Source organism: Moschus berezovskii, chromosome X, assembly GCF_049115385.1.
Source record: "Moschus berezovskii isolate FMDL1 chromosome X, NW_MosBer_1.0, whole genome shotgun sequence".
In the NCBI taxonomy this organism is placed as follows: domain Eukaryota; kingdom Metazoa; phylum Chordata; class Mammalia; order Artiodactyla; family Moschidae; genus Moschus; species Moschus berezovskii.
The window spans coordinates 72,192,496-72,205,930 of record NC_142488.1 but is presented as its reverse complement, the minus strand read 5'-3'; the positions used below and the strand labels follow the sequence as shown (position 1 = coordinate 72,205,930).

Here is a 13,435-nt window from a genome sequence, read left to right as displayed (position 1 = left end):
ATTTTAATGTTATGATTTCATTAAAATCCTTTTTCAATATTTTACTTTTCCTTTTGCAGGGCAAAGAAGTCTTCCTCCGCTTTGCAGTGCATAGCTTATGCAACATACATTACTCATACTGAAGGCAGAAAAATATTTCTGTCAAGATCTTTTCACTTTTCCAGTGCTTTTTACTAATAAAGAACTGAAAATTTCATTTCAGTCTGTCTGTAGCTTCGGGTAAAAAGGACACAAAGCAAACTAGATCATCTAACCACATTTTAGATTGCAGTGGAGAGAGTCAGAATATTGTGCACATGTTTAGAAGCCTCTAGTCAAAGGCAATTTTATAATCTGAACATATGATCAAAACTGAACTGTGGAAAGCATATTATCAAGAAGAAAAACATATTTAAAATAGAGTTGACACAGAAGAATAGTTGTTCCAGTTAATATAAAAGCATACAAATTATGTTTTCAAAGTTCTATGACTTAAATATTGGTGGTTAGGCAGAGTTGTTTTTTACATTGCCTTTTAAAATATATTAAGACCTTGAGATTAAGGCAACATTTTGCTAATAGATTACAGTAAAACATTTCAAAATGTGCTTTAAGATATTGAATAAATCTTTACAAAACAGGCAATTGTTAGTGTTAAGAAATAGTAGTGTAGGGTATAAGGGAGATGAGTATGTAAACATACAGGTTGAAATAAGTGGAAAACTTTACCTCATTCTCCTGTTGATGCCATTGTGCTCTTTAGCTTATATTTCTTTTCATATTAACTCTAAGCTAAAATTTATTCACACTGAAGTTAAGCTGGAGATAATGTTTTAAATATCTTTCTCTTTAAACTGAGTTGATCAATTGACAGAAGTGGTGAAAACAAATAGAAAGTATATGTACATCTATTGATTAATTGACATATTTTAACACAACAAAAATATAAATTAAAAAATGCATAAATGAAGCCTGAATGTCACTAGTTTTAAATGTAGTTTCATTTGCTACGAGGAACAATGATTCAAAAATGTTAAATTCAAATTTGAAAGACAATTGCAGTTCTAGTGTAGGAAATGTGTTTTGTTCTGTGTTTATGTTTTAAAATTGTGTTCCAGTGGAGCGGTGTGATGATTGTGAGCTTCCAGCGTGGAGTACTGGGGCCAGGGCCAGAAGGTGCAGAAGGTGATGGTGCAGCCCATCAATCTCATCTTCAGATACTTGCAAAATAGATCTTGGATTCAGATGTGGCTTTATGAGCAAGTGAATATGTGGATAGAGGGCTGTATCATTGGTTTTGATGAGTATATGAACCTTGTATTAGATGATGCAGAAGAGATTCATTCTAAAACAAAATCAAGAAAACAACTGGGTTGGATCATGCTTAAAGGAGATAACATTACTCTGCTCCAAAGTGTCTCCAACTAGAAGTGATCAATGAAGTGAGAAATCGTTTGGTAATACAGTTGGTTTTTTAGGTGTCCTTTGTTAGAGGACATGTAGTTCTAAAACATGTATTCATATTGTTCTGCTCACCCTTATGTTATTACCAGATGACAATAAATGCTGTGGGACTGTTTTTATCAAAATTAAAAAAAATAAAATTGTGTTCCAGGTGAATAATCATGAATGCCCATAGGGGAAAAGAGCTATGGGCATGAAAATCTTAGGTGTGGATCTAAGTGGTTAATTTTTAAAAATTTTGCCTCTGGTTTTCAGCTTACACTTTCAATAGCTTCCTTTAATTTTTGTTTTTCTTAGTGGCAGGAATTCAACATACAAAGTTTATATGTAAAGCCTGAAAAAATTGATACATAGTCATGAACACTTTGAACTCTAACAATATAATACTGCAAAGACAGTTGATTGGTGATAAAAATCAGTATGAAAGGAGACTCTACTTTCTGTGACTTGGTCCTCCGGCCTTATCTCAGTACATCAAAATTGAAATTGCATGAAGATGGATTTCCTTTTTGTTATTTTTACATAATCATGTGCTGTGCTATGCTTAGTCGCTCAGTCATGTGCAAATCTTCGCGACCCTGTGAACTGTAGCCAGCCAGGCTCCTCTCTCCATGGAGAGTCTCCAGGTAAGAATACTGGAAGTGTGTTGCCATGCCTTCCTCCAGGGGAAATTCCCAACTCAGGAATTGAACCCAGGTCTTCCACATTTCAGGAAGATCTTTTACCATCTGAGCCACAACTTTAGTGTTGTACATATGTTCTTAGAATAAAAACTACAATTGGGAAAGCTGCATTACAGACAAATTATAAAAATTCCCATTGTGATTTGCTTTTGATAGGAGACCTTTAGTTACATGACTATTTACTTGCTTAAGGAGATTTAAATTGTACAATGGGGACCTCCCTGGCAGTCCAGTGGTTAAGACTCTGCACTCCCAATGCAGGGGGCAAGGATTCAATCTCTTGCTGTGGGAACTTGGTGGTGTAGCCAGGAAGAAAAAAAGAAAAAGAACAATAACACAATATTAAAATTAAAAAAAATAATAATTCTACAATGATGAAAGCCCTACATTTTTCTTTTTGGAATTTGCATTCTGAGCAATATATTCTAAGGAGAAAATTTTTAGTTTTTCCTCTGGACTTAACAGTTTAAGGATCTTGCTCACAAAATTGCTGCTTTAAACAGAAATGAACAGCACAGAAATAGAACTCCAAATCTAGATCACTGCATGGTCTATGTGTTCTATCTGAGCTGAATGTCCATTACTGACTCACTTGGTTGTATGCATCTGATGTCACCTTAACTAGGAGATATTGCATCCACAGGTGTCACTTTCAATATAAGTACACATTTTCCTTTGATGGTGCTTTCAGTGCCATTTTTCTGTCAAAAAGATAGATACTTCTCACAGTTGAAAATTAGCTATTTCATAACTTCATGCTCTTTCACCAGAAAAGAGAAATTTTTTTCTTGTGTGAGTAGTGTGTATCTCAGATGCTTTTCTTGGAGTAGTTGCACTAAAAATAACAACTAAAAATGGGTGAAAAACGCAAACTTTGAATTTGCATCTAATCCAAGCATACTGTAATCCACTTATTAGAGAGTTAATGGCCATGCTTCTTCAATTGCATACATACATACACACATTTGAAAACAAACTGCTTTTTAATGCAGTTAAACCTGCACCATCATTTATTTTCAGTATCTTTTCAATTGCAGCATATTTCCACAATTTTCTAATATCCTATAGTTTTTCTCACTGAGCAATGGCATCTATTTGTGTTGCAAGGATCAGTGGTTTGAACACAGACAGATTATACAGAAGCAATTGTGGCTGATTATATTAATATTGCCCTTATCAGTAAGTACAAATATTAAGATGTTTAAGTAACTTTATTAAATTAAACATGACATTACAAAACATGTGTCTCTTTTCAAATCACTACTTTACATAGTAATACAGATGAAAATTCTTTATTATACCTGTTTAGAGAAAGTTTACATATTTACTTAAAATCAACTTCATTATAACAACTGAGGGAAATAAAATATGTTTTAAACAATGAGCCACAATTCAATATTTCCTAATAATGTATGTTCTTGTATGTTCTACTATGTGTTTTTCTTCGTTATCTTCTTATATCTGAAGTTCTATTTCCACCCCCCTTTCCTCCGTCCCATGTATTTGATCATTTCTCTAAGTCCCTTGGCTGAACCAATCTCTTTTCATGCAGAGGATAAAAAGAGAAAAACTTCAAAGTAGGTTCAGGTAATTAACAGCTGAGGGGAATGTAATCTAAACCATAGGCCCTGCTTTGCACCCAGGCTGACTCTCTGAGCCAGCCGGCAAGGGAGTGCCTATTCCCTATAGCATCTAAATCTGCTTCCTCTGAACAGCACTGCCAGGCCTCCAGTTATCACATCTGCATTTCAAACACCATGACTCTGGCATTAATTATTAATTAGCCTACAGTCACCCTAGAGAATTCAAGTTCCAGTCTGCACATTCTTATTCATTGACCTCTACCTTAGTTTTTGTTGGGGAAAAAACTCAGTAGAATGTTTAATAATTTCCTTTCTCTCAGACCTTCTGTTCTAGTTTCATGGAGGGGAAACAGTATGTTTTCCAATTGAGAATAATCACATAGTGGCCTCCAAATAAGAAAGAATGAAATTATTTATAGACAGTATTGAGTGCTGAAATGTACTTTTAAGTGTTCAACACTGACTGACTGTAGTTTCCTCGAATTGGAAGATATGGTCTTTGGTAAAAGCTGTATATTTCTAAGTTCTTAATGAGAACAACTGCAGTACTTGCAAACTAAATTTCATCCTTGAAAAATATATGCATATGATCATTTATCAAAAATATAGATGCATATATATGATGGCAGGAATGTCTAAAAATTTAGAGATATAAAAACGATTTTTAAAAAGGTAGATATTCTAATTTTGGTTTATTTCAAATAAAAATCTAAATATGTTCACTTATTATAAGCAAATATTTCAATGTATAAATTATTATGCTATTTGTGACAAGCCTTGGGCCTAAATATGAAAGCCTTTACAGAATAGAGTTTAATTGACCTAAGCTTGAGAGTTAAGCAGACCCAAGTATGTATCTCAGACACATCACTTAATAAGTGACCTTAATCCCATATCATTTCTGAGATTCTGACTACCCCTTAGGAAAATGAGGATAGCATTAAAACCTACTTCATGGAATTGTTATAAGAATTAAATGACATAATGCATACAATAGTCCTGGGTATTCATTGGAAGGACTGATGCTAAAGCTGAAACTCCAATACTTTGGCCATCTCATGTGAAGAATTGACTCTACTGGAAAAGACTCTGATGCTGGGAGAGATTGGAGGCAGGAGGAGAAGGGGATGACAGAGAATGAGATGGCTGGATGGCATCACCGACTCGATGGACATGAGCTTGAGTGAACTCCGGGAGGTGGTGAAGGACAGGGAGGCCTGGCGTGCTGTGATTCATGGGGTCACAAAGAGTCAGACATGACTGAGCGACTAAACTGAATTGAACTGAATGCATATAAAATCCTCATCATAATACCTGACATATGGTAATACTCAGTGTTAACTATATTAGTAAATAATTGCTCTATTATTTTACCGTGAGCTTTCTATAGTTCATCTTAATTTGGTTTTATTTAAATATCAATTCCACACTGCATGTCTTTCCTAATATGGAGTTTTTGAACAGCCATATACAAATATGAGTCCTGTTATACTACTCAAAAACTACTATCGCTAGTCCCCCTAATACCACTCACATGCCATCATAATTGCCCCCATCTGCACCCCAAATAATGTTTTCTTGCTTTGTATTGTGACATTTATTCTGGAATCTAGCCATTACTGATGAAAACCTCTCACCTTAATATAAGAACCCCTGTGGATTTTCCCAAATATTTTAGCTTCTTTCCTTGGCATATGGGGTCTCCTCTGGAACCACTGCACCTATATGCTGTTTCCTTTCCGTGGAATTCATCCAGGAATCCTCTTTCAGGGAAAATGTGACAAGAGTAAAATTTGAGCATAAATCTTGCAATCTCTGGGCTTCCCAGATGGCACTAGTGGTAAAAAACAAACAAAAAACCCGCCTGCCAATGCAGAAGACGTAAGAGATGAGGGTTAGGTCCCTGGGTTGGGAAGATCCCCTGGAGGAAGACACTGGAACCCACTCCAGTATTCTTCCCTGGAGAATCCCATGGACAGAGGATCCTGGTGGGCTACAGTCCAGGGTCACAAAGAGTTGGACACTACTGAAAGCATCTTAGCACACATGCATTTACTATCTGCCAAGATTGAGTCTCGGAGAAGGCAATGGCAAGCCACTCCAGTACTCTTGCCTAGAAAATCCCATGGATGGGGGAGCCTGGTAGGCTGCAGTCTGTGGGGTCGCTAAGGGTCGGACACGACTGAGCGACTTCACTTTCACTTTTCACTTTCACACATTGGAGAAGGAAATGGCAACCCACTCCAGTGTTCTTGCCTGGAGAATCCCAGGGATGGGGGAGCCTGGTGGGCTTCCATCTATGGGGTCACACAGAGTCGGACACGACTGAAGTGACTTAGCAGCAGCAGCAGCAAAATTGAGTCTAATACTGAAGTGGAAAGAGATGGTGTCTTGTTCTGAGTTTAAATTCAGAAATCCTGTTCCATACAAAATTATAAATAATAGTTAAAGGCTGGTACTATAAACACTCTGCAATGTTTAGATTATTTTGCTTTTTGTATAGAAAAAGTGTGTTTTTATTAAAGATTTATATATTTAAAAATTCTTATTTTACCATGGTTTTCATTGTTACCATTCACCCTGGCAGAAAATTAGGTTGGTCAGATTAGCTGAGGTGAGAATGTCAACTTACCCGAGCAGATCATGATATTAAAATGAATTTTAAACATATACCACAGGTACAGGTATAGAGAATGAGCAAAAATTGTCACCTAAATAATAATTGTACCCTGTAAAAAATTAATGATTAGTGAATCAGTTTCCTAGTGGAATAGAACTTTGTGTCAAATCTTGCTACATTTCTCATATTTTTGTTGTTGTTTTTCAGATGCTAAGCCATGTTCGACTTTTTTCGACCTGATGGACTGCAGCAAAACAGGCTTCCCTGTCCTCCACTATCTCCCAGAGCTTACTCAAACTTATATCCATTGCATTGGTGATGACATCCAAACATCTCATCCTCTATTGTTCCCATCTCCTCCTGCCATCAATCTTTCCCAGCGTTAGGTTCTTTTCAAATGAGTCGGCTCTTCACATCAAGTAGCCAAATATTGGAACTTCACTTTCAGCATCAGATCATCTAACGAATATTCAGGGTTGATTTTCTTTAGAATTAATTGATTTGATCTCTTTGCTGTCCAAGGGACTCTCAAGAGTCTTCTGCTACACCACATTTCAAAGGCATCAATTCTTTGGTGCTCAGCCTTCTTTATGGTCCAACTTTAACATCTGTATATGACTACTGGAAAAACCATAGAACCCAAGAAAATAAAATCTGCTACCATTTCCATTTCCCCCCATCTGTTTGCTGCAAAGTGATGGTACCAGATGCCATGATCTTAGTTTTTTGAACATTTAGTTTTAAGCCAGGTTTTTCTCTTTCTTATTTCACCTTCATTAAGAGGCTCTTTAGATCCTTTTCGCTTTCTGACATTAAGGTGGTATCATATGCATATCTGAGGTTGTTGATATTTCTCCCCACAATCTTAATTCCAGCTTTTGAGTCATCCAGCCCAGCATTTCACATTCTGTATTCTGCATAGAAATTAAATAAGCAGGGTGACAATATGCAGCCTTGACAAGCTCCATTCCCAATTTTGAACCAGTCCATTGTTCCATGTCTGGTTTTAACTGTTCCTTCTTGACCTGCATGCAGGTTTCTCAGGAGGCAAGTAAGATGGTCTGGTATTTCCATCTCTTTAAGAATTTTCCACAGTTCCTTGTCATCCACACAGTCAAAGGCTTTCCTGTAGTCAATGAGGCAGAAGTAGATGTTTCTCTGGAATTCCTTTGCTCTCTCCATGATGAAATGAATGTGTGCAATTTGATTTCTGGTTCTACTATTTTTTAAAATACAACTTGTACATCTGGAAGTTCTCAGTTCATGTACTGTTCAAGCCTAGCTTGAAGGATTTTAACCATTACCTTGTTAACATGTGAAATGAGCACAACTGTATGGTAGTTTGAACATTCTTTGGCATTGCCCTTGTTTGGGATTGGAATGAAAACTGACCTTTTCCATTTCCCCGATGGCTTAGTAGATAAAGAGTCTGCTGGATTCAGGTAGACACAGTTTGATCCTTGGGTGGGGAAGACCACCTGAAGAAGGAAATCACAACCCACTCCGGTATCCTTGCTTGAAAATTCCCATGGACAATGAAGCCTGATGTGCTAAAGTCCATGCAGTCACAGAGTCAGACATGACTAAGCATGCGCTGCTGTGGCTTTTGCTGAGTTTTCCAAATTTGTTAGCATATTGAATGCAGCACTTTCACAGCATCATCTTTTATGATTTGGAATAGCTCAGCTGGAATTCCATCACCCCCATTAGCTTTGTTCATGATTATGCTTCCTAAGGCCCACTTGACTTCACATTCCAGGATGTCTGACTCTAGGTGAGTGAACACACCATTGTTGTTATCCGGGTCATTAAAATCTTTTTTGTACAGATCTTATGTGTATTCTTCCCACCTCTTCTTAATCTCTTCTGCTTCTGTTAGATCTTTGCCGTTTCTGTCTTTAATTGTGCTCAATTTTGCATGGAATGTTCCCTTGTTATCTCTAATTTTCTTGAAGAGATTTCAAGTCTTTCCCATTCTACTGTTTTCTTTTTTTCTTTTTTTTTTCTGTGTTGCTCACTGAAGAAGTCTCGTTTATCTCTCCTTGCTAGTCTCCAAAATGTCTCATTCAATTGGATATAACTTTCCCTTTCTCCTTTGCCTTTTACTTCTTTTCTCAGCTATTTTTAAAGGGCTCCTCAGACAACTGATTTGTTTTCTTGCATTCCTTTATTTCTGGGATGGTTTTGGTCACTGTGTCTTGTACAATGTTACAAACTTCCATCCATAATTCTTCAGTTCTGATCCCTTGAATCTATTCATCAATTATAAACGATTTGATTCAGGTCATACCTGAATAGCCTAGTGATTTTCCCTGCTTTATTCAATTTAAGTCTGAATTTTGAAATAAGGAATTCATGATCTGAGCCACAGTCAGCTCCAGGTCTTGTTTTTGCTGACTATATAGAGCTTCTCCATCTTTGGCTGCAAAGAATATAATCAATCTGATTTCGGTATTGACCATCTGGTGATGTCCATGTGTAGAGTCATTTGTTGTGTTGCTAGAAGAGTATGTTTGCAATGACCAGTTTGTCCTCTTGACAAAATTGTGTTAGCCTTTGCCTTGCTTCATTTTGTACTCCAAGGCCAAACTTGCCTGACTCCAGGTATCTCTTGCCTTCCTACTTTTGAATTCCAGTCTCCTAAGATGAAAAGGGCATCTTTTAAGAAAAAAGAAAAAGACATCTTTTTTTGGTGTTAGTTGTAGAAGGTCTTGTGGGTCTTCATAGAATCCTTCAACTTCAGCTTCTTCAGCATTAGTGGTTGGGACATAGACTTGGATTACTGTGATATTGAATCATTTGCCTCAGAAATGAATCAAGATCATTTTGTTGTTTTTGAGATTGCACTACATTTCAGACTTGGTTGTTGACTATGAGGGCTACTTCATTCCTTCTAAGGGATTCTTGCCCACAGTAGTAGATATAATGGTCACCTGAATTAAATTTGCACATTTCAGTCAATTTTAGTTCATTGATTCCTAAAATTTTGATGTTCAGTCTTGCCATCTCCTGTTGACCATGTCAAATTTACCTTGATTTATGTACCTAACATTTTGGGTTCCTATGCAATATTGTTCTTTACAGCATCAGACTTTACTTTCACCAGAAGACACATCCACAAGTGGGTAATTTTTCCACTTTGACTCAGCCTCTTCATTCTTCCTGGAGCTATTTTTCTGCTCTTAACCAGTAGCATATTGGGCACCTACTGATGTGGGGATTTAATCTTCCAGTGTCACATCCTTTTGCTTTTTCATACTATTCAAGCTATGCTTAGTATTCAAGGCAAGAATACTGAAGTGGTTTGCCACTCCTTCTCCAGTGGACCACATTTTGTCAGAACTCTCCACTATGATTTGTTGCTCTTGGGTGGCTCTGCATGGCATGGCTCATAGTTTCACTAAGTTACATAAGGCTGTGATACATATGATCATTTTGATTAGTTTTGTGTGATTGCAGTTTTCTTTTTGGAGACCATGGGGTTGTAGTTCTTGCTTCTTCTGTCTTCCCACTGATGTGTAAGGATAAGAGATTTGTGCAACCTTCCTGATGGGAGGGACTGGCTGTGAGGAAAACTGGGTCTTACTCTGGTGGGTAGGGTCATGCTCAGTAAATCTTTAATCCAATTTTCTGCTAATGGATGGGGCTGTGCTCCCTCCCTGATTAGTTGTTTGGCCTGAGGTGGCTCAGTGCTGGAGTCTGCAGTCTCTCTGGTAGGGCTACTGACACTATGGTAAGGCTAATCATGACCTCCTCCAAGATAACTTATTCCAACACACTGCACCTCCTAGGACTGCACTGCCATTGTTCCTGTCACTGTGGCAGGCCTCTCTCAAACCACATCTCCAGAGGAGGCTCCCACATACTCACTGGCAGGTCTGGCTCAGTCTCTTATGGGTAATTGTTCCTTTCTCCTGGGTCCTGGTGTGCACAAGGTTTTGTTTCTTTCCTCCAAGAGTCTCTGTTTCCCCCAGTCCTGTGGAAGTTCTGTAATCAAATCTTGCTGACATTCAAAGTCAGATTCCCTTGGGATTCCCAGTTCCTTTGCCAGATCCCCTAGTTGGGAAGTCCTGATATGTGGCCTAGAAACTTCACAGCAGTGCAGGAACTTCTTTGGTGTAATTGTCCTCAGTTTGCTTCACTCACCTGGCAGCTCTATGGTAGGACTTCAGGGTCTGTGGTGGGGCTAATTATAACCTCATCCAAGAGGACTTATGCCGCACACCCCACATCCCATGACTGCTGCAGCCAGTGCCCCTGCCCTATGGCAGGCCACTGCTGACGCATGCCTCCAGAGGAGACCCTCAAATTCTCATAGGTAGATCTGGCTCAGTTTATTGTGGGGGTCATTACTCCTTTCCCCTGGGTCCTGGTGTGCACAAGGTTTTTTTTGTGCTCTCCAAGAGTCTCTGGCAGGCATGAGGTTTGCTTTGAACATGATTGCACCCCTCCCATCTTCTCTTTTCAGTTTCTTCTTTGTCCTTGGACGTGGGGTATTTTTTCTGGTGGGTTGCAACATCCTCCTCTCAATGGTTGTTCAGCAGCTAGTTGCAGTTTTGGTGTTCTTGCAGAAGATGAGCGCACAATTTTCTACTCCACCATCCTGAACTCCTTTCATTTTTAATGAAGGGCTAAAATACAAGCATAGAAGACATACTTAGAGAATTTTCAGGGAAAGTTAATATATTGTATGGGAATTAAAATTATGAAAGATTTCAATAGTGTGATATGCTGCTGCTGCTGCTAAGTCACTTCAGTCGTGTCAGACTCTGTGTGACCCCAAGACAGAAGCCCACCAGGCTCCCCCGTCCCTGGGATTCTCCAGGCAAGAACAATGGAGTGGGTTGCCATTTCCTTCTCCAATGTGTGAAAGTGAAAAGTGAAAGTGAAGTCGCTCAGTCGTGTCCGACCCTTAGCGACCCCACGGACTACAGCCTACCAGGCTCTTCCATCCATGGGATTTTCTAGGCAAGAGTTCATCGGAAGGACTGATGCTAAAGCTGAAACTCCAATCCTTTGGCCAACTCATGCAACGAGCTGACTCACTGGAAAAGACTCTGATGATGGGAAGGATTCGGGGCGGGAGGAGAAGGGGACGACAGAGAATGAGATGGCTGGATGGCATCACCGACTCGATGGACATGAGCTTGAGTGAACTCCGGGAGTTGGTGATGGACAGGGAGGCCTGGCGTGCTGTGATTCATGGGGTCGCAAAGAGTCGGACACGACTGAGTGACTGAACTGAACTGAACTGAATATGAAATGTGTGAGACTTGAATCATAATAGGGGAGGGTAGAATGAGATTAAACTTCATTAGTTGACTTATAAGGTATTCTGTAGTGCTATACTTCTCTAAAAAACTATTTACTAAAATTTTTCTCAGATTAAGACATGTTAATCTATTCAGTTCATTTCAGTTCAGTCATTCAGTCGTGTCCAACTCTTTGCTTTCCCATGGACTGCAGCATGCCAGGCTTCTCTGTCAATCACCAACTCTCAGAACTTGTGAAACTCATGTTAATCTATTATAGATTGTTAAAAATGAATTTTAAGGATTTTATCTTTAGAAATCTTTTAAAGTGGCAAATTCAGGTTTTACCAAAAATATTATTTCTATACATTCATTGTTTTAAATCAGCAGCATTTAGGATATACAATTCAAGTTATGAAATAGATATATTGTTCAAAGATTACAAATGTATTTTTGAAAGAAGCTGAAAACTTTATCCACTAGAACTTTTATTGTATTAAAACCTGGAAATATCCACAAATATATGTGATAACTGACATACCTATGGAGGTGAATAACTTGAATTTTAAGTCTCCTGGAGAAAATGCCTTGTTTGACTCACTTAAGATGATAACGATATATCTACAAGTAATAAAACATCAACAGCTCAAGAAATGAAGACTTTAAAGATGACTGATAAAAACCTTGTATGATTACATTGCCATACAGATTTATATGAATATGGAGGCAACTGACTTTGTCACTGGCCAAAAATTATATTTGCTCCCCCACATTTATCTATCAACTTTAAGCAATAAAAGGGAGTTTTTGATAGTTGAAGTAGGCCAGGATTTGGAATGAATTATATTTGGGATCAAATTTCAATTCTGCCTCTCCTTAGATGTATAGAAAAGCCATTGAAACTCTCAATTTTCTCATTTGTAAATTGGAGATAACAAATAGACCTGGCTTGCAAGATTATTTTAAATGCTAAATAATATAATGTCAGGATAGTTTCTAGATTTGTGTACTGCAGTAAAAGGTATTTTAATTAAGATAACTTTTTCTAGGTAAGTGCATTCACCAAATACAGCTTTACCTCTAGATGATAAACAAAAACTTTAAAAATTTATCTATTTTGGATGAAAAAGTTTATATTACATTCTCTGATTCTTTCAGGAGACTACAATGAACATAACTGACATGTTTCTTTGTGATCTTGAATAATCACAAGGAATTCTCATTTTTATATTCTACACTTATGTGGTGATGCCCTTGGTCAACTGATGTATTAAGAGCAGTGTTTGCCCTATCCTCTAAATTGTTCCAAGCTGTATTTTTTCAGATCTTACCTGATTTTTCTAGTTCATTTTTTAAGCATAAAAGATTAAAATATACTTGTCTGTAGTGGTCTGAACTTAATTTCTTTCTTCTTTTTCTCTAATCTATCGCAGACTCAAGAAAGAGATAATAATGCAACTTACCTGTACTATGCTTAATAGTCTATAGTGCAATTTCATAACCAAGATCTCATATGACACTTTGGTAAATAAACATAATTAGCTTCATTTGAGAAATGGAAAATGGAGGTGCAGAAAGTTTAAGAATGTGCCAAAGACTTTATAGTCTAAATTTGAACAGACGTTGTAGAATTTATTTTTACTAATAAGATGCCTTGTATTTGGAAACAGTGTCAGACTTTATTTTTTTGGGCTCCAAAATCACTGCGGATGCTGATTGCAGCCATGAAATTAAAAGACTCCTTGGAAGGAAAGTTATGACCAACCTTGATAGTATATTAAAAAGCAGAGACATTACTTTGCCAACCAAGGTGCGTCTAGTCAAGGCTATGGTTTTTCCCGTGGTCATGTATGG

At 37.7% G+C, this 13,435-nt stretch overlaps 1 pseudogene; it reads left to right on the top strand.

Moving 5' to 3' along the window:
- The first annotated feature begins 1,134 nt into the window (after positions 1 to 1,134).
- LOC148773348 (small nuclear ribonucleoprotein E pseudogene) lies at positions 1,135 to 1,407 on the top strand (annotated as a pseudogene).
- Positions 1,408 to 13,435: the final 12,028 nt, after the last annotated feature.